At 42.8% G+C, this 22,939-nt stretch overlaps 1 protein-coding gene and 1 non-coding gene across 2 annotated transcripts in view; both read right to left on the bottom strand.

The window, feature by feature from the left end:
• The window catches only part of CENPP (centromere protein P), a 250,947-nt gene that overhangs the window by 12,635 nt on the left and 215,373 nt on the right, over positions 1-22,939 (bottom strand). The gene's annotated exons all lie outside the window — the stretch shown is intronic.
• On the bottom strand, positions 3,110-3,216 carry LOC126005552 (U6 spliceosomal RNA). Its single transcript, XR_007494602.1, has one exon. It is a non-coding gene; the product is annotated as a U6 spliceosomal RNA (small nuclear RNA).

Raw genomic sequence — 22,939 nt, 5'->3', positions numbered from 1 at the left:
CCCATTCCCATTCCTTGGCATTCTCGCCTCTCTTTTTGGTGAGAAACAGCACATTTTCATTTGTCTCCATTTAATGACAGAAATAAGTAAAAAATGTATTTTATAAATACAAAACAGTTAAACAAAATTGAAAGAATTTAAAGCTACAGTTAAATTCCCATTTGGCATAACCCCAACTCTTCTCTCCCTCCTGAACATCCAATGCCATATTATAATTCTCTGTGGAACACCAAACAGGAGGTAGAAGGTGGGACCCAAAAGACTGCTGTGGGGAGACATTATGGTACATTGATAAAACAGTAGTTTTGTCTCACTGGGTGTGTGTTTGTGTGGGACAGCACAAAGTGCTGCATCACATTTGTTTCAGGGTTCAATCCCCAGAACACATGGTCCCTAGAGCAATGCACTACTGGGTGTAGCTTCTAAAACCAAAAGAAAAATTTGCACACTTTCACCAATAGTCCAGCAGGCTCACTCTAACATGAAGCATCTCCTTCTCTGTGGATTGTTAGCACAGACTCAAGACACCCATTGTGGGCCCGGAGAGATAGCACAGTGGCGTTTGCCTTGCAAGCAGCTGATCCAGGACCAAAGGTCGTTGTTTCGAATCCCGGTGTTCCATATGGTCCCCGTGCCTGCCAGGAATTGTTTCTGAGCAGACAGCCAGGAGTAACCCCTGAGCACCGCCAGGTGTGGCCCAAAAACAAAAAAAAAAGACACCCATTGTACATACCTGAAAGACATCAGGGATGTTCACAATCTACAAATGAAAAAGCTAAAATGTACCAATGTATCAGTCCAGCCCTTCTCCTGACTAGGGCTTTGGAACTTAAAGGATTGCACCATCCCAACCAATAATTTGAGCCCCAGGCTCATTTCCTCAGCAACTACCTGAGGTTTGTGCATGTTTTCTGCAGGGTGGAATCAAAGGATGATTTCTTTTTTATGTGTATATAATGCTAAATAAAAGTAATTTTCAAAATGCAAAAAAAAAAAAAAAAAGAAATAAAGAAAAAAGAAGGAAAGCTAAACGCCTATTCCCCTTATTAATTGAATAAGCCAAGATTGGTGGAAACTGGGAAGTACGGGAGGATGAAAAATAAAGGTTTAAGTAAAAAACAGAAAAATACAGATGCTTTTAATAATAGATGTATTAATCCTAAATTTCTAGAATGGTAGGGAAGATATCTGGCCAAGACAGAAGTATGGTCATGTCTGAGATGTCGTGTGCCTAATGATAAAACAGCACAACTAGATTACTACGTAGGAAAATAGAAATGAAAGTGTACAACTACTGGGCCAAAAGTATGGAAAATGTAGAGGCAAGACCGTCATGTGACTTGGCAAAGGGAATTTTGACTGAAACAAAGCAGACACCGGAGCCCTTGCCAGAGGGCTGCTGGAAAGAAGTGTGTCTAGAGCAGCATGTAATGGGAGCAATAAAATGGCAGAGCTTAGGGCTGGCAGCAGAATGGGTAGGGAACATGCTGGAAGAACACATGAGGAAGCGAGGTGGACCTGGGGATTTGATTTAGCCTGTGATTAATGTTTGACTAGAACATGGCTCTTGCTCAGGGCTTGGGCACGGCTAAAGAAACTGAGAATGAGCCATCAAATCTTCGAAAGTCTGGTTCCTGCTAATATTTCCTGCTAAAGATGTAAAGAAGATATTTTAAGAAGATATTTCCAGTCTGAAAACATGTGCAACTCACTGGTGATTCTCTGAGAGACAGACACCAAATGCCACATCATTTGTCACAAACAGACAATGGCAGGGTGCCTCCTGCTATTGTGCTGGTGATTTCAGAGTGAAAATATTGTTTGTGTCACTAAAGCCTGCTTGAAATTAGTGTAAAAGCAAAATAATCCTCATCCAGTAGGGACTTGGCTCTTTATACGTTACAACAAATGATTTAAGCTATCTTCCCCCCAAAGGAAAAAATAATAATCTCAATAATTTAGGTAAAAAATGTCACGTGTAAAATAAAGAAAGGAACATAAGCTGCATCTTGTACACGGGGATAATTCTCATGAGATAGAGCTATAAGATATATAAGCGTTCTCCAACTGCTTATAAATATTGTAATTAAATCGAACTAATGGGGCTGGAACAACAGTAGGGCACTTGCTTTGGATTTTGAGCCATACTTGATGGTGTTCAGCGTTTACCTCCCTCTGTGGCTCACTCCTAGTGTGGCTCGGGACAATATGCAATGCTAGGGACTGAACCAAGGTTGGCTACGTGCAAGACAGTCTCTGAATCCCTACACTATCTCTAACTAAAAGCTTTCTTTTTCTAACAATTTTTCAAATTTATACTTTTTTTCCCCAGAGAACAGGCATTGCTAAAGTTGGAAGTCCTACCACTACTGTCTAAATCTTTTTCTCCTCTTTCCTTTCTAAAATTAGCTTAAAATTTTGGGGGGGGGGGGGGCGGAGAGATGGCATGGAGGTAAGGCATTTGCCTTTCATGCAAAAGGTCAGTGGTTCGAATCCCGGCATCCCAGATGGTCCCCCGAGCCTGCCAGGAGCGATTTCTGAGTGTAGAGCCAGGAGTAACCCCTGAGCGCTGCTGGGTGTGATCCAAAAATCAAAACCAAAACCAAAACCAAAAAATTTTTTTTAAAAGATGAAAAAATTTGGGGCCGGGCGGTGGCGCTAGAGGTAAGGTGCTTGCCTTGCCTGCGCTAGCCTTGGACGGACCGTGGTTCGATCCCCGGCGTCCCATATGGTCCCCCAAGCCAGGAGCGACTTCTGAGCGCATAGCCAGGAGTAACCCCTGAGCGTCACCGGGTGTGGCCCCCCCCCCAAAAAAAAAAGATGAAAAAGTTTATTGAAAAGGAAGAAAGTCCCAGCTAGGAAGAAACTTAGTATAGGACTAAAATTGTTTTAAAACTTTTTTCTTTTTCCCTATACTTCTTGAGAAGATAGATGTTATATTTCTGTTTTCAAAATGTTCACTTTATGTTAGCATGATACTCATCAAATTCTAAATTAATCTATCTCAGTCTTTCTCATGAACACAACTTTAGAATAATTTAATTTTAGTCACCCTTGTCTTTTATATTTATAAATCTTTCCAAAATAAATTTTTTTGATATTATTGTTTTAAAATATGGAACACTTCACAAATTTGCTTGTCATCCTTGCGCAGGGGCCATGCTAATCTTCTCTGTATCGTTCCAATTTTAGTATATGTGCTGCCGAAGTGAGCACTGTGTGATATTGACTTTTTTTTGTTTGTTTGTTTTTTTGTTTTTGGGTCATACCTGGCAGCGCTCAGGGGTTCCTCCTGGCTCCACACTCAGAAATTGCTCCTGGCAGGCTCAGAGGACCATATGGGATTCAAACCACTGACCTTCTGCATGAAAGGCAAATGCCTTAACTCCATGCTATTTCTCCAGCCCCAGCCTTTTATACATTTTATTGAGCCACACCCGGTTGTGCTCTAGCCTTACTCATGGCTCTGCACTCAGGAATCACTCCTGGAGGCTGGAGCGATAGCACAGCAGTAGGGCATTTGTCTTGCAATGTGGCCAACATTGGATGGACCTCGGCTCGATTCCCGGCATCCCATATGATTTCCCAAGCCTGCCAGGAGCTGAGCGTAGAGCCAGAAACCCCAAACCAAAAACAAACAAATAAAGGAATCACTCCTGGCAGGCTAGATCATATGGGATGCTGGGGATCAAGCCTGAGTAGGCTTTGTGTAAGACAAACACCCTACCTGCTATGCAATTGCGCTGGCCCTACATCCTTTTTGTATCTCAAACCTTTCCTTTGGGATCATTTCCCTTTGCCTGAACAATAACCGTTTGAACATACATTAGAATAAATTCTGTTTCTACTTTAGAGACTGTTGTTTAACTTTCACTCTCATTTTTCCAGTTTGATATAATCGGTACATAATACTGCATTCATTTACGATAAATAGCATATGACTCGGGGCCGGGCCGGTGGCGCTAGAGATAAGGTGCCTGCCTTGCCTGCCCTAGCCTTGGACGGACCTCGGTTCGATCCCCCGGCATCCCATATGGTCCCCCAAGCCAGGAGCAACTTATGAGCACATAGCATAGCCAGGAGTAACCCCTGAGCGTTACCGGATGTGGCCCCCCCACCAAAAAAAATAGCATATGACTCACAGAATAGTTGTGACAGAAAAAAAAATTAAGTACTGTTGTTACTTTCAACAGGCTTGGGATTAAGATTTATTTTCTTTCTTCGATTGTGTATAAATTTCTTATTTATTTTCTTCTTTTGGGGCCATACCCAGCGGTCCTCAGGGCTTACTCCTGGTTCTGCACTGAGGATTATTCCTGGTGGTGCTGAGGGGACCATTTGAGATGACAGCAGTTGAATCCAGGTGGGCCGCACACAAAACAAACACACTTGCTGCTGTACTATCTGTCTAGCCTCACATTGTATGCCAATTTCCAAATAACCTACTCTGCTACACTTTTTGCGTATAAAGTTTGAAAATTATTCTTTTCCAGACCAATTTTTTATTTGGGGAATAAAGAATAATATTTGAGCTTTATTCTTTTTCAGACTGTTTTATTTGGGGGAAAAAAGAGAAAAGAACTTAATTTTTTTTTTGTTTTGTTTTGGGGGTGGGGGTCACATCCAGCATTGCTCAGGGTTTACTCCTGGCTCTGTACTCAGAAGTTGCTCCTGGCAGGTTCGGGGGACCATATGAGATGCCAGAATTCGAAATGGGGTCCATCCTGTGTTGGTTGCTTGCAAGGCAAATGCCTTACTGCTATGCTATCACTCCGGCCCCTAAAAGAACTAAATTTTAAAAAATATATCATTGCATACATACAAGTCAGTCATTTCCAAAATACCAGCTTTTGGTTTTGTGTTGTGTGTGTATATGTTTAATTTTTTTTTTTCCACATCCAGAACTGCTCAGGACTTACTCCTGGCTCTGTCCTCAGGGATTACATTTGGCAAAGCTTGGAGACCATATGGCGCCTGGGACCCAATGAAGCTTGGCTGCTTAAAAGGCAAATGCCTTATTTGCTGTACTATCTCTCCGGACCTATTTCTATAATACTGCTATACAAAAATTCCCTGGCTCCTTCAGAACAGTCTGAAAACCACAATCAGAGGTCTGTTAAATTAAAATTTTCTCTTTGAAAATGGAAACAGAGCATAATATGGTTAACATCCATTTTTCCTGCTGCTGGATGCACAAAGATTATAAAGGGGATGAAAACGATGATATCAACCCTCCAGTAATGGGAAAAAAATGAGGCTGTGGACAAACACTATGCTTTGATTTATTAAACCTCAAGCGCACTTCATTTTAGCTCTCATGAGTGATGGGTTACACTGGCAGCCAAAGTCTCTCACTAAATACCTTTATAAATATTGTGGCTGTGCTGGTTTCCTGCCATTTCCTTCAGACAGTGTATCAGTGGAAAAGAATCCCCACATCCAGCAAATGTGAAAACCAACATATGTGAAATCTTTTCACAAGCCTCAGCTACGCCTGGGCCCCAGGCTCTGCCATAGGAAAGTCTAAGAAAGATGTGTCTGGGACCACAAGTGGTGCCTCTCGGTGGGAAGTACATCCAGAACGTGGGAGAAACGCCACAGGACACCAGGTCTTTTTGTCAGGACAGCAACAGAGTCCATGGGGAAGGTATGACTCATTCCCATCTGTAGGCCAGCAGCCCCAGAGGAGTTCCAGCTCAGCTTCTTTGCAGCCACTGTCATTGCTCTTGGACAATCTGGTTTTCATTAGAAGCATCTGAGCTCGAGGCTTTGTGGGCTGTGGAGCCATAATGGTGAGGAGTTGGTTTTGCTGATGTGGATGTGGCTACAGAATATAGTTCTAAGGTCCTTCCAAATCAGCAGGACCAGGAGCTCAGTAAAGGCCAGTGACTAGTGATTTGGGTGATTACTGGAGCAAAAAAACCAGATTAACTTGGAAGCCCTGTGAGCATTCCTTGTGTCTTTGAGTCGGACAAATTATTTGACTCCATGAAGCTTCGTGTCCTCATTTAGCCTCACACAGATTCCATGTTTCTCCTTTGGATATTGGAAGCTGATAAAGTAGTTTTGGCAGGAAGGTATTATTACAGTGGTCCTCAAACTTTTTAAACGGGACCAGTTCACTGTCCCTCAGACCATTGGAGGGTTGGACTATAATAAAAACAAAAACTGTGAACAAATTCCATGCACACCGCATATATTTTATTTTGAAGTGAAGAAACAAAACAATAATAAATACAATATGTGGTCGTAGTGTGAGGAGCACCAGATAAAACCATAGTGCATGGAACCTTGTGGAGAGCCCTCTACAGCACATAGTAGGGACATGCTAGTGCCGCATCTTTATTTCTCTGAGATCTGCCATGCTCTGCTGATGAACATACAAGACAGTATATTCCAAGGTTATTTTGTTTCTTGTTTGGGAGTCACACTTTGCAGGGCTTAGGAGCTGTGTTTGGGGATCATTACAGGCAGTGGTGGGAATATTGCATGGCAGTGCAGATGGAATTTAGGCTTCCAGTACTCAAAGTCAGAGTTGTAGCTTGTTTAGTGGTTATTTTTAAATGACTAAGTGATGGGGCCGGGCGGTGGCGCTAAAGGTAAGGTGCGCCTGCCTTGCCTGCGCTAGCCTTGGACGGACCGCGGTTCGATCCCCCCGTGTCCCATATGGTCCCCCAAGCCAGGAGCAACTTCTGAGCGCATAGCCAGGAGTATCCCCTGAGCGTTATCGGGTGTGGCCCAAAAACCAAAAAAAAAAAAAAAAATGACTAAGTGATTTTAAAATACTAAGTGCAGGGGCCGGAGCGGTAGCACAGTGGTGGGGCATTTGCCTTGCATGCAGCTGACCTAGGACGAACAGTTGTTTGATCTCCTGGCGTCCCTAATGGTGCCCAAGCCAGAGTGATTTCTGAGCACACAGCCAGAAGTGACCCCTGAGCATCGCTGGTTGTGCCCACCCCTCCAAAAAAAAAAAAAAAAAAAAAAAACAACCAAAAAACCCCAACCCCCCCAAAACCCCAAAAAACTAAGTGCAGGCAAATATGAATTATAGCTTTTACTTTATATTCCTTATTCTGAAATTTTTTTTTTTTTTTTTGGTTTTTGGGCCACACCCGGCAGTGCTCAGGGGTTACTCCTGGCTGTCTGCTCAGAAATAGCTCCTGGCAGGCACGGGGGACCATATGGGACTCCGGGATTCGAACCAACCACCTTTGGTCCTGGATCGGCTGCTTGCAAGTCAAACGCCGCTGTGCTATCTCTTATTCTGAAATTTTTAAGAATGAAAATTAAACTATAAGTATCAAATGCAGTTTTCTATGTGCAAAATTTCTCCTGTAATCTAACTTTGAGCTTTTGTCAGACCATCACAAGTTTTAAAACAGGTTGGTTTGGTAAGGAAAATAATATCCTGGCTGTAGAGTCATGATCCAAGTTTTATTTATTTATTTATTTATTTTGGTTTTTTGGGTCACACCTGGCGGTGCTCAAGGGTTACTCCTGGCTGTCTGCTCAGAAATAGCTCCTGGCAGGCACGGGGGACCATATGGGACTCCGGGATTCGAACCAACCACCTTTGGTCCTGGATCGGCTGCTTGCAAGGCAAACGCCGCTGTGCTATCTCTCTGCTGCTGTGCTATCTCTCCGGGCCCTATTTATTTATTTTTGAATTTATTTTTGAGTTTTTGGCTCTGTACTTAGAAATTGCTCCAGCAGGCTTGGGGGACATATGGGATGCCAGGGATCGAACCAGGTTAATCCTGGATCAGCTGCGTGCAAGACAAGTGCTCTATTGCTGTGTTATCGCTCTGGCCTCCTAGAGTCATTCTAAACTCAATCTTTTTTTTTTTTTTTTTTTTGGTTTTATGGGGTACACCCATTTGATGCTCAGGGGTTACTCCTGGCTTGCTCAGAAATTGCCCCTGGCTTGGGGGGACCATATGGGACGACGGGGGATTGAACCGCGGTCCTGATCCTTGGCTAGCGCTTGCAAGACAGACACCTTACCTCTAGCGCCACCTCACCGGCCCCTCTAAACTCAATCTTAATCCACATCCATATATACTTAAAAAGCTATACTAAAAAAAAAAAAAAAAAAAAAAAGTAGGGCCGGAGAGATAGCATGGAGGTAAGGCATTTGCTTTGCATGCAGAAGGATGGTGGTTTGAGTCCCGGCATCCCATGTGGTCCCACGAGCCTGCCAGGAGCGATTTCTGAGCGTAGAGCCAGGAGTAACTCCTGAACGCTGCCGGGTGTGATCCAAAAAAACAAACCAAAAAAAGCAGAGATGAAATAAAGATTTAAGACCCCTTCTCTACCAAGAATATTGAGTACAGGACAATGTACATTTTGTTTTTCTGAATATGCTGAGGCACTGTCTGAGAGAGAAAAGCCAGATGACTAGATGGAATTTGGCAATTTGAACATAAAGCTCAAGAAACAACTTAGAACTTAAAATAGACCTGCAACTTATTGGCATGTATAAAAGCATTGCAGTTACCAGAGGGGCTCATTCTTGTTTACTTAATGAGTAAACAAGGATTAGACTGTCTGGCAGGGCATGCTCAAGGTAGAAGGAAAGCCAGAGGGATGGCGTTTACAACAGGAATGAATGAGATGGGAAAAAGAAAAAGGAGAGGAGGCTATAGCCAAGATATGGCCAAAAAGGAATCATTCTGTGATTTCCCATTCCTGGGATTTCAACACAAAGAACACACCAAAATTGGTGCTGGAGAGATAGTGGAGTATGTACGGCTCTTTTCTTTGCATGCAACCAACCTGGTGGGTTCAGTTCTGAGCATCTCAAATGGTCACCTGAGCAACAACAGAAGTTATTCCTGAGTGTAGAGTCAGTAGTAACCCCTGAGCTCTACCTAGTGAGCCCCACAAAAAGCAAAAACAAAACAAAAAAGGAACACACTAAAACAAACAGACCAGAGCAATAGTAAAGGAGTGGCTGACCTTGCACATGGTTCACCCCTACTTGATTCCTATGATGAACACTGCCAGGAGTGATCCCTAAACACAAAGCTAGGAGTAAGTCCTAAGTACAGTTGGGTTTGACCTCCCTCAATTAACAGCAACTGAACAGAACACAGTATCTACAAAGGAACTGAGAAAACTCAATGGAAATACAGCCAGCACTGCAGGGAGATTCAACTCTGCAGGACAAACAAATGGGAGAAAGTGCAGAGATAAAGAGTGCCCCCTCCTGGGTGAAGAAGAAAAGCAGAGTCTGGAAGAGAAAAGAGATAGGCAACGTGATAAGGTGCGACTGGACAGGAAACAGCTAGGTAGAGTGAAAGGGGTCAGACATAAAGAATTTATGAAGTCAGTTTTATTCCTGTGCTGCATAAGTAGAAACAGATTGGGGGACTGTGTGCTACCACCACAAATAGGAAAGGTCCATCACCAAGCTAAGCCATACCCAGTGGGACCCTCAGCTCTCTCTTAAGGGGCATTTTCTGTTGAGGTACTGCTAAGAGCTCAGACTTCTCAGGAATTCAATTCTGTGCTGGAATCAGGAGTTGTAGAGTCTCTGGATTTGTTCAGCTAACAGTAGGTGAGAGAGAGACCATGCCTGACCTAGACTGAAGGTAGTCATTGTCAAGGTAAGTCCTCCCAAGCAGGGCCCCAAGCTTAGCATCCCCATGAGTCACAGTCATGGCCCAACACCAACAATGTCTCTGCCCCATCCTTGAGATTCAAGCAGCCATAGAATCTTCTGTAAACACCAGCGCCATACAGGGCTCCACTGAAGTGGGGTCAATAGACTTAATCTCCAAACAAAACCAGAGAATGCTGAGTGCAAAGTTTCCTAAAAGGCTTTGTCTTGTGCCCATATCCACTATAGCAATAGAGGCAGGAAACAAGCAGTACCCATGTGTTGATGTCAGCCCCCGAAGAGATTGACTGATGGAGGGATGGAAGATGAGGTCTTTCCCCTTCAGCTCAGAGCACGAGTCTGCCACCCTGTCTAGCCGAAGGTTCTGAGGTGAAACAGCGGGTAAACAGCTCGAAGACAGTCAGGCTTGTGGAAATATTAGCTTTATTCGGTGGACAAGACTGAAGTCCAAAGACTCAGCCTCAGTTCCAGCAAAAAGCCTCTCACCTTCCACAGACCCTTGTTTTTATCCCCCAGAATCAGGTACCACCCAATGGTGGGATCAGATACCAACCAATGGTGGAAGCAGAATCAGGTACTACCCTTGGGTGGGGGCAGAATGCCAGGTCACACCCTAGGGTAGGGCACAATCACCAATCAGGTTAGGGTCAGTAACATAATCCCCTAAAATATTTACATACACAACACCCAGCACAGACATGGTCCAAATGTCCCCAACAGGGCCCAGAGTGATAGCATAGTGGTAGGGCATTTGCCTTGCATACAGCTGACCCGGGATGGACCCAGGTTCGATTCCCAGCATCCCATATGGTCCCTGGAGCCTGCCAGTAGCGACTTCTGAGTGCAGAGCCAGGAGTAACTTCTGACCCCAAAATATAAACAAACAAACAAAAAAAACCAACAACAAACCAAATGTCAGCAGCTGTTGCTGAAAATGTGACTAGGGGCTTTCATTCCAGACTAGAGCAAGTAATAGATACCCTAGCTATGGTAGAGCCACCCAGAAAGCCATGATTCAAGGCACTCACCCCCCAAATTGGTGTCAACAAATGTAAAAATCTCTGTAAATTGGCTTCTGAATCATTGTGATTGGTAAGGTCAGTGGCCAAGTGAGGTGATACCACATGAACTGGCAGATGCCAGCAACTGTGAGCCCAGGTCAGCTAGACCTTTGCTCGATAGTAGTTACAGATGCCACAAATCCCGTTTGTTATTCAGATGCACACCAATTAGAACCACAGACAGTGGCTAGATCTTGCAAACAATTAGGAAATCCTCACAAGGCATCTGTGGCTACAGGAATCAGTAGATAAGAAGCACTAATCTGATTGTGAATGGGAAAAGTGAAATGATGGTCAGACCACATTACACATTTAGCTCCCATGAAGCACCAAGAATAACAGAAAAGTGAAGTGTCACACCCATTACATAGGAGGAATCTCAAGATTTCTAAAGGAATATTTCGTCAGAAGGCCCATTGAGTTTTTCCCTCAACTGTGGATGGCTGGGCAAAAATTCCTGAGAAGTATCTCACTAGTAGGCCCACTGAGAAGTTTCCCTTTCAATATGGATGACTGGACAAGACATCTGTTAATGAAACTGACACTCCATATGCTTTATAACGAACATTTAATTGGTTTAAATATGAATCTCTCTTCTGCTGTATTTTGTGTGTATATAGTAAAACCTTTTATTTCCTAACATAAGGATTTTTACAGGCAAATATAGCCTTGATTAAATTTCTCTTTATCTGGAAAACTCAGTGCCAAAAAAGACACTTAAAACAACTTCTTTCCTGTCTTTAAAATGCCCTTGCAAAATAAATTTTAAAAAAATGCCCTTGCAGTTCCTGCTTTTTGAGACATCTCTAAAGGACTTTGAGTACTTGTTGACTAACTTTTACCTCAGAATTAACATCAAAAAAAGTTTGGTCAGAATGTAGCTTTGGGCTGTTGAACTTTTACCAGGAAAAGAATTGCAAAAGAATCCCTTTTTTTGGGGGGGAGGGGGGGTCACACCCGGCAGCACTCAGGGGTTCCCCCTGGCTCTACACTCAGAAATCGTTCCTGGCAGGCTTGGGGACCATATGGGATGCCGGGATTCGAACCACTGTCCTTCTGCAAGCAAGGCAAATGCCTTACCTCCAAGGTATCTCTCTGGCCCCAAGAATCCTTTTTTTGACATAGTCTGTCTCCCACAATTTGCCCCTTAAACAATAAACTCTCCCCTTAGAAATAGGAAGTATTGGGGCCGGGTAGGTGGCGCTGGAGGTAAGGTGTCTGCCTTGCAAGCGCTAGCCAAGGAAGGACCGCGGTTCGATCCCCCGGCGTCCCATATGGTCCCCCCAAGCCAGGGGCGATTTCTGAGCACATAGCCAGGAGTAACCCCTGAGCATCAAACGGGTGTGGCCCAAAAACCAAAAAAAAAAAAAAAAAAAAAAAGAAATAGGAAGTATGAAAAAAAAAAAAAAAAAGAGAAGGGGCCGGGCGGTGTCGCTAAAGGTAAGGTGCCTGCCTTGACTGCGCTAGCCTCGGACGGACCGCGGTTCGATCCCCCGGCGTCCCATATGGTCCCCCAAGCCAGGAGCGACTTCTGAGCACATAGCCAGGAGTAACCCCTGAGCGTCACCGGGTGTGGCCCAAAAACCAAAAAAAAAAAAAAAATAGGAAGTATGATAGAGAAATTCAGCTCCTTGCTACTCCCCTAATTTACATCTGAGGTTAGCTGGACAGGAACTGCTTTGATATGTTAAAATTAACCTTCTCCTTTTTAACTCAGGATTCTTACTTAATATACCATAGATCTAATCATCAGGTCTGAGTACCACCCTAGCCAGGTAAATTGTTTTGTAAATCAAACAACAGATACTGATAATGTTTCTGCTTACTAGATGACATGTGCGCTTTACAGACATGAGCATTCTTCATACCTGTGGCTAGCAATATACCCCTGGTTCTGACATCAAAATTTTAGAACATGCTGTTCTCCCACATACATTGTATGGTCTCTCATTTCTTCATATTTCGCAACCTGCACATCCACTCTCCTCCAGAGAACTCAAAGAAGTTAGTTCTCTAACACAACCGGACCAAAAGCTAGCAGCAGCAGTGAAGGAATTTAGTCACATCAATGGATGGGAACAGAAGCCCAGGAAGTTCCTCTAGTACTTTAGAACCTTTTTTTTTTTTTTTTTTTTTTGGTTTTTGGGCCACACCCGGCGGTGCTCAGGGGTTACTCCTGGCTGTCTGCTCAGAAATAGCTCCTGGCAGGCAGGGGGGACCATATGGGACACCGGGATTCGAACCAACCACCTTTGGTTCTTGGATCGGCTGCTTGCAAGACAAACGCCGCTATGCTCTCTCCGGGCCCTACTTTAGAACTTTTGACACAGCCCAACAATGATTTCAAAGGAACAATCTTCTTGATATTTACTGAGCTGAGAAAATCCTGGGAAGAGAGATTCAGTAAAATCAAAGAAAGACCAATGGAAAAAATTAAGGAACTCATCTAAAAAAAAAAGAAATGAGGAGCTAAGAATACATGTAGACTCAACAGCTGGCTAGAATAAAGTGAAAATGGGGTTAGTGACCTTGAAGACAAGGCACACAGTATTACGGTATTCATTAGTATTATATGTGAGAGCTTTATTTTTGGGGGGGTCAAACCTGGCTATGCTAAGAGCTGACTCCTGGGTTTGTGCTCAGATATAACTTCTGGCAGGGAGACTATCTGGTGACTGGATGCAAGGTAAGCACCCTACCCCATTAACTATTTCTTTGGCTCCAAAAGAGATTAGAGGAAAGATCAAATATATGTGGAATGGAGAGAAAGAACCATATGGGATGCTGGGATTGGAATCACCATCTGTCCTAGATCGGCTGTGTACAAGGCGAACACCCTACTGCCCTGCTATCTCTCTGGCCACTTGTTGTTGTCTTTGTATAGCTCCTTCACATCTATAGTTGATGTCAAGGTATTTGAGTTTTTTTGGTACTATTGTGTTTTTTTTTTTTGTTTGTTTTGTTTTTGGGCCACACCCGGCAGTGCTCAGGGGTTACTCCTGGCTGTCTGCTCAGAAATAGCTCCTGGAGGCACGGGGGACCATATGGGACACTGGGATTCGAACCAACCACCTTTGGTCCTGGATCGGCTGCTTGCAAGGCAAACGCCGCTGAGCTATCTCTCCGGGCCCGTTTGGTACTATTGTGAATGGGATTGTTATTTTAATGCCAATTTCTTCTCTATCATTATTTGTATATTTAAGGCCATTGATTTTTGTGTGATAATTTTGTAACTAGCACTTTGCTATACAAATCTATTGTTTCTAGCAGAATTTTGGTATTCTAGATTTTATAAATATAGCATCTTCTGCAAACAGTAAGAGCTTGACTTCTTCCTTTCCTATATGAATGTCCTAGATATCTTTTTTCTTGCCTGACTGCTATGGCAAGTACTTCCAGTACTATGTTGAATAGGAGTAGTGCAAGAAGGGCAACCTTATCTTGTGCCAGATTTTAGAGAAAGAGCTTTCAATTTTTCCCCATTGAATATAATATTTGCCATGGTCTTGTGATAAATGACCTTGACTATATTGAGAAAAGTTTCTTCCATTCCCATCTTGTTGAGTTTTTATCATGAATTGGTGTTAGACTTTATAAAATGATTTCTATGCATCTATTGATAGATCATATAGTTTTTATTTTTCCTTTTGTTGATATGATGTATCATGTTGATCGACTTGCTTATGTTATAACATCCTTGCATCTCTGTATGATCTTGATGAGACATTGGATCGATCTTATTTGCCAGGATTTTGTTGAGGATCTTTGTATCTATGTTCATCAAGGATAACTATAGTAGTCTGTAGTTATCTTTTCTTGTGGTATCTGTCTTCTTTTGGTATCGGGGTAATGTTAACGTTATAAAAACTACTTCTGGGGCCGGAGAGATAGCATGGAGGTAAGGCGTTTGCCTTTCATGCAGAAGATCATCGGTTCGAATCCCGGCATCCCATATGGTCCCCCGTGCCTGCCAGGAGCAATTTCTGAGCATGGAGCCAGGAGTAACCCCTGAGCACTGCCGGGTGTGACCCAAAAATCACACACACACAAAAAAAAAAACTACTTCTGTTTCAAGTTTCCTGGAAGAGCCTGAAAAGGATTGGCAGTAGGTCCTCTTAACTCAGAAAAGGTGAAAGTAAAGTGATTTTACAGGTGTCTATAATTTTATGACAACAGATCAGAGATGAAATCAAAAGACTCCTAGAAACAAATAAGACCGAAGACATAAATTATCAGAATTTGTGGGAAACAGAAAAAAACGAATTGATCCTTGTTGATCTAAGTTTTTATTTGTTTGTTTTTGGGTCACACTGGCAGAGCTGGGTGTGGGGAGGGTTAATCCTGGCTCTGTGCTCAGAAATCACCCCTGGCAGGCCAGGAGGGCCATATGGGCTACTGGAATTCGAACCACCATCTATCCTACAGCTGCGTGCAAGGCAAATGACCTACCACTGTGCTATCTCTTGGCCCTTGATCTAAGTTTTGATAATTCCATTTGTGTTGTAACAAACAATATGAAGTTAATTTGTACCTACACAAAGGCTATGGTGTTTTGGGGACACTGATGAAGATAAGCTTACACTGGTGGTGGGATTGATATTTGAACACTGAATGCCTAAAATGACTGTGTTATAAACAACTCAGTAAATCACAGTGTTATAATAAAAAATAGAAAAAAAAAAGATTTTAGCTCTTTCCTCACTCACACTTGCTCACTATCTTCTCTTGTTCTCTTATTGATCAAGATCTCTCCTCCCTCCGTCCCTCTCTCTCAATATTGCTTTCTCCTCTCCCTCCTTTTATGCTTGCTCTTTTCTCTTGCTCTTTTCCCTCTTTTGCTTGTTCTCTCCACTACTCTCTTTCAAAAAGAAAAAGATTTTATAAAGATGCACAATAAGTTTTTTCCAGTGGAAGAAAAAAATTTTGGGGGGTCACAGCCGGCAGTGCTCAAGAGGTTACTCCTGGCTCTGTGCTCAGAAATTGCCCCTGGAAGGCACAGGGGACCATATGGGATACCGGGATTCAAACCACCATCCTTCTGCATGAAAGGCAAACACCTTACCTCCATGCTATCTCTCCGGCCCCGGAAGGAAAATTTCTTGCAATAGGGGCCAGAACAATAGTACAGCACGTAGGGCATTTGCCTTGTACCACAGCCAACCCAGCTTCAATACCTGACATACCATATGGTCTCGAGTACTGCCAGGAGTGATTCTTGAGTGTAGAGCCAGGAGTAACCCCTGAGCATCACTGGCTATGACTCCCCAAAACAAAATAAATTAAGCAAAAAGAAAAAAATTCCTTGAAATGAATGAGAATGAAGACACAAACTATCAGAATCTATGGAACACAGAAAAAGTAGTATCAAGGAGGAAATTCACAACAATATGGGTATACATCAGGAAACAGGCTAAACCTGAAGTCAATAACCTAATATTACATCTTGAGAAACTAGATAAAGAACAACTACTGAATCTCAAAGTAAGCAAAAGGAAAGAAATAATAAGAGCAGATATCAGGAGATAGAAATCAAGAAAATAACAAAAAGTTACAGTAAATGAAACCAGACAGTTTTTAAAAGGAATAAACAAGGCTGACAAACTTTAAGACGAACTTACAGTGGGTCACTCATGAACACAGAGCTAGGAATAGCCCTTGCTGGCCATGGCCCCAAATCAAAGAACAAAACAATCAGAATAAAAAGGGAGCCAGGACAATTCAATATGGAAATAAAAACAAAAAAGGAGAATGTTGAATTGCTGGGGGCAGCGGAATTGTACTTGACAGGAACAAATGAGAAGTGAACATCTGGAGCCATTTCCTGTAATTGCTTTTCCATGAGTAGAGAAAAAGAAGATTCTTTCTAGTTCAGTAAAGTTTATTAATTATAAGCTAAAAAAGATAAAACTAAAATGAAGTAAATTGCCAAATTCGCGTTCAAGGTTCCAAGGATAGCACCTACAACCGCAGATACACAGTCATTTCCTTCAATATGGTACCTCTCAAAGTGAATTTAGATCATGAGTCCAAAGAGTGGATACCTGGGAAGTAAGAATTCATATAGCCACTTATGATCCTCTGAATCCCACCAGGAGTGATCCCTGAGTCAGAGCCACCAGTGAGCCTTGAGTAATGCCAGGTGACTACATTGCACCACCAAAAAGAAAAGAATTAATATCTGGATCATAGCGGCCTCCTCCTGCTCCATCCTGAGGACTCATGCTGAGTCCCTTGACCTCTTTGCTAGATGCTGCCCCTGTGGCATGAGCCAATCATGAAGACATTCTTTATCATAATGCACTGAGAATCTACCTTCTATTTATCTCTTATTACTTGATGTGTATTCTTTAAATGAGGTGATTTCTACATGGATTTCTTGATGTGGGTTACCCTTAGGATATACTTTTCCATATTTCAGGAGAAAAGACCACTAAAAAACAGAAATATCATACAGAACATCACTTTCAGGAATCACTACATGAGAGGGGGATCTCTTCAAAGATTGACCATATTTCTACAGTTCTCAACCCAGAATATTTTATTCTCTGAAACTACAATTATAATTATGAGTCTTCTTGGTTTCTAATTCTAGGCATTCTGGGCAAGAAGGGGTCACCTCCCAAAATGCAATTCTGTGCTCACCCTCCTTAGTTTACACACCCACTAAACCAGGCAACCACATGCTCTCTGGGCTGTTCTGGGTACCTGGCCAAATCCCCAGAGTTCCAAGCCATGGAACTTGGAACAGAGTTCCTGGCCCCTTTTCCAGGCTGTGTGCAAACCTCTATTCTGTTCATCTGAGAGCATACCAGAGGCCCAAAGAGGTTGCTTAGATGTGGCTGAGGGGCCAGAGTGATAGAATAGCAGGAAGGGCATTTTCCTTGCATGTGGCCAACCTGTGCTTGATCCCTTGAACCTCATATGATCCCCTGATTCTGCCAGGAGTGATCCCTGACTTAGGAGCCAGAAGTAAGGTCTAAGCAATGTCAGGAATGGCCACAAACAAATAAACAGATGAGGCTGAGGAGAAGCTTGAAGCCAGGAGGTGACTTCATAATAATTTTTATATAAAATTTGATTTTTATTATTAAAATTTTTCCAACTTGTTTTTTTGTCTTTACCCCATCCCCCACCCCAACCCAATTTAGAAGGCGTCTCTGGGTTAGAAAAAAGCTAAACAGATTTCCCTGATGTTTTTAGTTCACAGGGTGTGGCAGCCTTTTTCAGAAAGAAGCTGTTCCATTGCATTCTTTTGGGTCTACTTGAACCAAAGCAGAACTATGAGCACTTTTGCACTGATATGGCCCCAAGTCAGGCGGAACTGTCAGGAGAGAACATGCAGCAGAATTCTGTAGGCTCCTCAACCCCACTCTTCATCACCAGAGGGGAAAAAAAAATCACTTCTCATGACATTTCTCTACCATTTTCTATGCTCAGGATTGAGTCCTGAATTGCAGTGTTGGGGGATACTGGACCATATTTGGTGATGGGGATAAAAAAGGGGTTAGCTACATGCAAGAAAAGCATCTTACCTCCTGTACTATTTCTCCAGCTACTGCTTATTTTTATTTTGAATGAATTCCTTGCTTTTATTGTTGAGTTGTGTGAGTTCAGAATTTCTATATTGGGTAGCAACTATTTTAATATATAGGGTGCATTAAAATCTTTTCCAGGGTCAGAAATTTCATTGTATTCACAGTGGGGATAAACCTCATTACTAATCTTTGGTACATTTTTACCCCTGCCTGCTGTGGCACTCACATTTTGGGGGTTGCAATCCTATCATGAATCCTACAAATAGTTATGGACTTGCTGGAGGATAGAGTGCAGGTTCTGTGGCAGAGCTGGGGAGCCCAGACAGATGAGCTGAAGGAACCATAGGTCTGGTCTTCCAGATTATGGCCTCATAGCCACAAGGAAGATAATGTTGAGCCCTGAGTCTCCCCTATCATGTTTTTTTGAGGTTCATGTACAATGGAGTCTATAAGGGCTCCATTTCAGTGTCATGAAAATTCCTTGATATAAATAACATGTCAGTTCATTCATTAGTGGATGAGTATTTGGGTTGTTTGAATAGTTTGGTTCTTAAATATATAGCAGCACACAGAGGAAAATTTGTATTAATATGGATATATGCTTCCACTTGTGTGTGTGTGTGAGTGTGTGTGTGTGTGTGTGTGTGCATGTGTGTGTGTGTGTGTGTGCGCGCGCAGGGGGTGGGGAGACCCATAGGATTGCTAAAGAACAAACCTGGTCAGCCATGTGTTAGGAAAATGATCTACTTATTGAACTATATTAGGCCCTACTTCCAATTTTCTTGGAGATATAATGAGGAGTGAATTGGGGGGGAGGGGTTGGCATTCCAAGCAGCATTCAGGGTACCCAGTAATGCTGGGGACACCAAAACTAAATCCAAAGCTTCTCGAGGGAAAAAATGTACAGAGGATAAGACTCAGAAACTAACACCCACAAGGTAATGTGTGTCTTTTGAGCTAGTTTCCTGGCACATTAGTGCTTTGTTGTTGTTGTTGTTGTTGTTGTGTTTATGTGTTTTAATAAGAACTATGTCAAACTATGGAAGTTCTTTCTTTGGGTTGTTTATTTTTGTTATTTTTTGTGTGTGTGGTTTTTGGATCACACCGGCAGTGCTCAGGTTACTCCTGGCTCCAAGCTCAGAAATCGCTCCTGGCAGGCACGGAGGACCATATGGGACGCCGGGATTCGAACAGATGACCTTCTGTATGAAAGGCAAACGCCTTACCTCCATGCTATCTCTCCGGCCCCGGAAGTTCTTTCTTACTGAAGGGCCTGTTCATAACTGGTCTAATGGCCATTACCCCAAACCTGCAAGTTGTCAGAGACAAATTTCATGATATAGATGTGGCTACAATAATAAAAGGAAGGAAATTCCACAACAAGCATTTTCCATGTACTAGTGTGATTATAACAGTTTCTTCAGTTGACTCATGTACAACCCATGGAACCACAAAATTTTAGAGCAGAGACCTCAAAAACTGTAGTTTGGTTTTCTGCAACCTGCAGTCTTTTTTTCCTTTTGCCATTTTCTGGGTTACAACTGGCAGTGCTCGGAGATTACTCCTGGCTCTGCTCAGAAATCACTCTTAGCAGGCTTGGGGCATCATATTGGATGCTGAGGATCAAACCCAATTGATGGACCATAAGCAAGACAAATGCCCTACCCAATGTGCTAGTGCTTCAGTTCCAGCAGCCTGCCAGTTTTGACATGTTCATTATTACTACTTTTCTGTGCTGTTACCCCATTACTTCTTTCTATGACTGTTTAAGTCTTCTTTAATACAGTGACACCTGGGGCTGGAGTGGTAGTGCAGTGGGTAGGGTGCTTTCTTTGCATGCAGCCAACATGTGTTTGCTCCCCAGCATTTCCTGAGCCCACCACGAGTGATCCCTGAGCACTCAGCCAGGAGTAAGTCCTGAGAACCACTGGGTGTAGCTCCTCCACCATAAACAACAAAACAAAATACCTATATCAACTAGCAATACCACTGGTGGTTCACACCTAAATGTAGCTTAACTCACACATATTATAGTGCCAACACCAACAAGTTAAAGGACACCCTTCCCAACCTCATCTGGTTAGTAACAGTTCAACACATTATAAAATACAGGATTAGATGTCATCACTTAGTTTGTCCCTAACAATCTGTTTTCTAGTCAAATACTAGTGATTAATTCATTATATTTGTGTTTGGGAGTTATTTTTTTTTTTTTTTTTTTGGAGTGGGGCTACACCTGGTGGTACTCGGGTTTCTCCCTGCAGTAGTTGGGGGACACTTCATGGTGTCAGGGATCCTATCTGGGTCTTCTGCATGCACTTAGCTTTAGGAGTTATCTCTCTTGGCTTTCTTTCTGATTCATTTTATGTTTAGAGAAAAGGAAGGAAGAAAGGAAGGAAAGAAGGAAAGAGGGAGGGAGGGAGGGGGAGGGAGGGAAGAAGGAAGGAAGGAAGGAAGGAAGGAAGGAAGGAAGGAAGGAAGGAAGGAAGGAAGGAAGGAAGGAAGGAAAGCTGCTGCCGGAAGGAAGGAAGGAAGGAAGGAAGGAAGGAAGGAAGGAAGGAAGGAAGGAAGGAAAGAAGGAAGAAAGGAAGGAAGGAAGCTTTTCCATGTACTGTTTGGAAATTTTGATTTTTTTTTTTTTTTGGATCCACATCAACTACTCCTGGCGTGGTGCTCAGGAGTTGCTTCTGGCAGTGCTCAAGGATCATTTGCTGCTGGAGATCAAATCCAAGAGCACTATAAGCAGAACCTGTATTTTATCTCATAAAACTCCATCATTCTAGTCTCTGGGGGAAGATTATATCTATGTTTTCTAACTACTCCTGGCTCTGTCCTCAGGGATCATTTCTAGTGATGCTTGGGGGAGCAGGGATTGAGCTGGGGACAACTACAACAAGGCAAGTTCCTTAACCCCTGTACTCTCCAGCGAGAAATTTCACTTTACCTTTGCTTATATTGTGGACAATTCTGCATACTTTATTTCCCACTGTTGTCTAGTAATATACAAGGATTAATTTCTTTTTCTTTTTTTTTTTTTTTTTTTTTTGGTTTTTGGGCCACACCCGGCGATGCTCAGGGGTTACTCCTGGCTGTCTGCTTAGAAATAGCTCCTGGCAGGCACGGGGGACCATATGGGACACCGGGATTCGAACCAACCACCTTTGGTCCTGGATCGGCTGCTTGCAAGGCAAACGCCGCTGTGCTATCTCTCCGGGCCCACAAGGGTTAATTTTTACCCTCCTGTCAGTTTTCATGGTTAGCTTGAAAGTGCTTTACTTGAGACATTCTTTCAGAGATGGATGAGGTTCTATATCCCAGGAGAAACACTATTGGTAGGAAAGCCTCCTCAAATAACATCCCATCCGATATAAGCACATCCCACATCAATATCCCCTTAGCACCACTGTTAACACTACATGTCTTCAGTACCTAAAATCTATAGTTTATATTAGAGCTTTTTGTCACAATTTTTTACTATATATACATATTTAAATACTAGTAATTTGTTACAACTGATGACTGTACATGTATTCAGTACCTAAAATCTAGTTTACAATAGGGCTTATACTTGTCTATTGGGGTTTTTGTGGATTTGGAAAAGTGTATAATGACACCCACTGTATGAGAACAAGTCAATACTCACTTTCACTGTCTTAAAACTTCCTTGGCTCCCCTTTCATCTATCCTTTCTCTACTGATAATTGCTTCTTTTTTTTCCTTTTGTTCTTTTTTCTTCTACCTCATAACTGATTTAATATTGCATTCTTTAGTTTTCACTAGTTGATTCCTAAACTATAGCAATTGCAATTTGGATCATATTAGGTTAGCAGACTACCACACACAAGGACTTAAATTCTTTTAAAGTGAGCACCAAGTGCATTGCTAAATTTGCATGTTGCACTTTTCTTTTTTATGTTTACCAAGGACTTTAATGAGGTACATTTCTTAAATGTGTATATATATATATATTGGTTTTTGGACCACACTGGTGACAATCAGGGGTTACTCCTGGCTATGTGCTCAGAATTGCCCCTGGCTTGGGGAACCATATGAGATGCCCAGGAATCAAACCGCAATCCTAGGTTAGCGTGTGCAAGGCAGACACCTTACCATTTGCGCCACTGCTTTGGCCCCAGCATATATTTGGTTCTTGGGTCACACCCGGCAGCGTTCAGGGGTTACTCCTGGCTTTATGTTCAGAAATCATCCCTGGCAGGCTCAGGGGACCATATGGAATGCCAGGATTTGAACGAATGACCTTCTGAGTGAAAGGCAAATGCCTTACCTCCATGCTATCTCTCTGGCCCCTGGCATATATATATTTTATTTTATTTTGGTTTTGGGGCCACACCCGGTGATGCTCAGGGGTTACTTCTGGCTATGCAATCGCTCCTGTCTTGGGGGACCAGGGTTATGGGACGCTGGAGGATCGAACCTCGGTCCTTCCTAGGCTAGCACATGCAAGGCAAATACCCTAAGGCTTGTACCACCGCTCCGGGCCCTAGCATATATTTTTTTTATTTTATTGGGGGGGGGTTGGGGTCACACCCGTTAGCGCTCAGAGGTTACTCCTGAAATCGCCCCTGGAAGCACGGGGGACCATATGGGATGCCGGGATTCAAACCACCGTCCTTCTGCATGAAAGGCAAGTGCCTTACCTCCATGCTATCTCGCCGCCCCCATATATATTTTTAATGCATACTTAAATACTATTTAAGGAA

Source organism: Suncus etruscus, chromosome 3 (assembly GCF_024139225.1).
Source record: "Suncus etruscus isolate mSunEtr1 chromosome 3, mSunEtr1.pri.cur, whole genome shotgun sequence".
NCBI lineage: Eukaryota > Metazoa > Chordata > Mammalia > Eulipotyphla > Soricidae > Suncus > Suncus etruscus.
The sequence above is the reverse complement of the archived record's forward strand: the minus strand, read 5'-3'. Positions and strand labels throughout refer to the sequence as shown.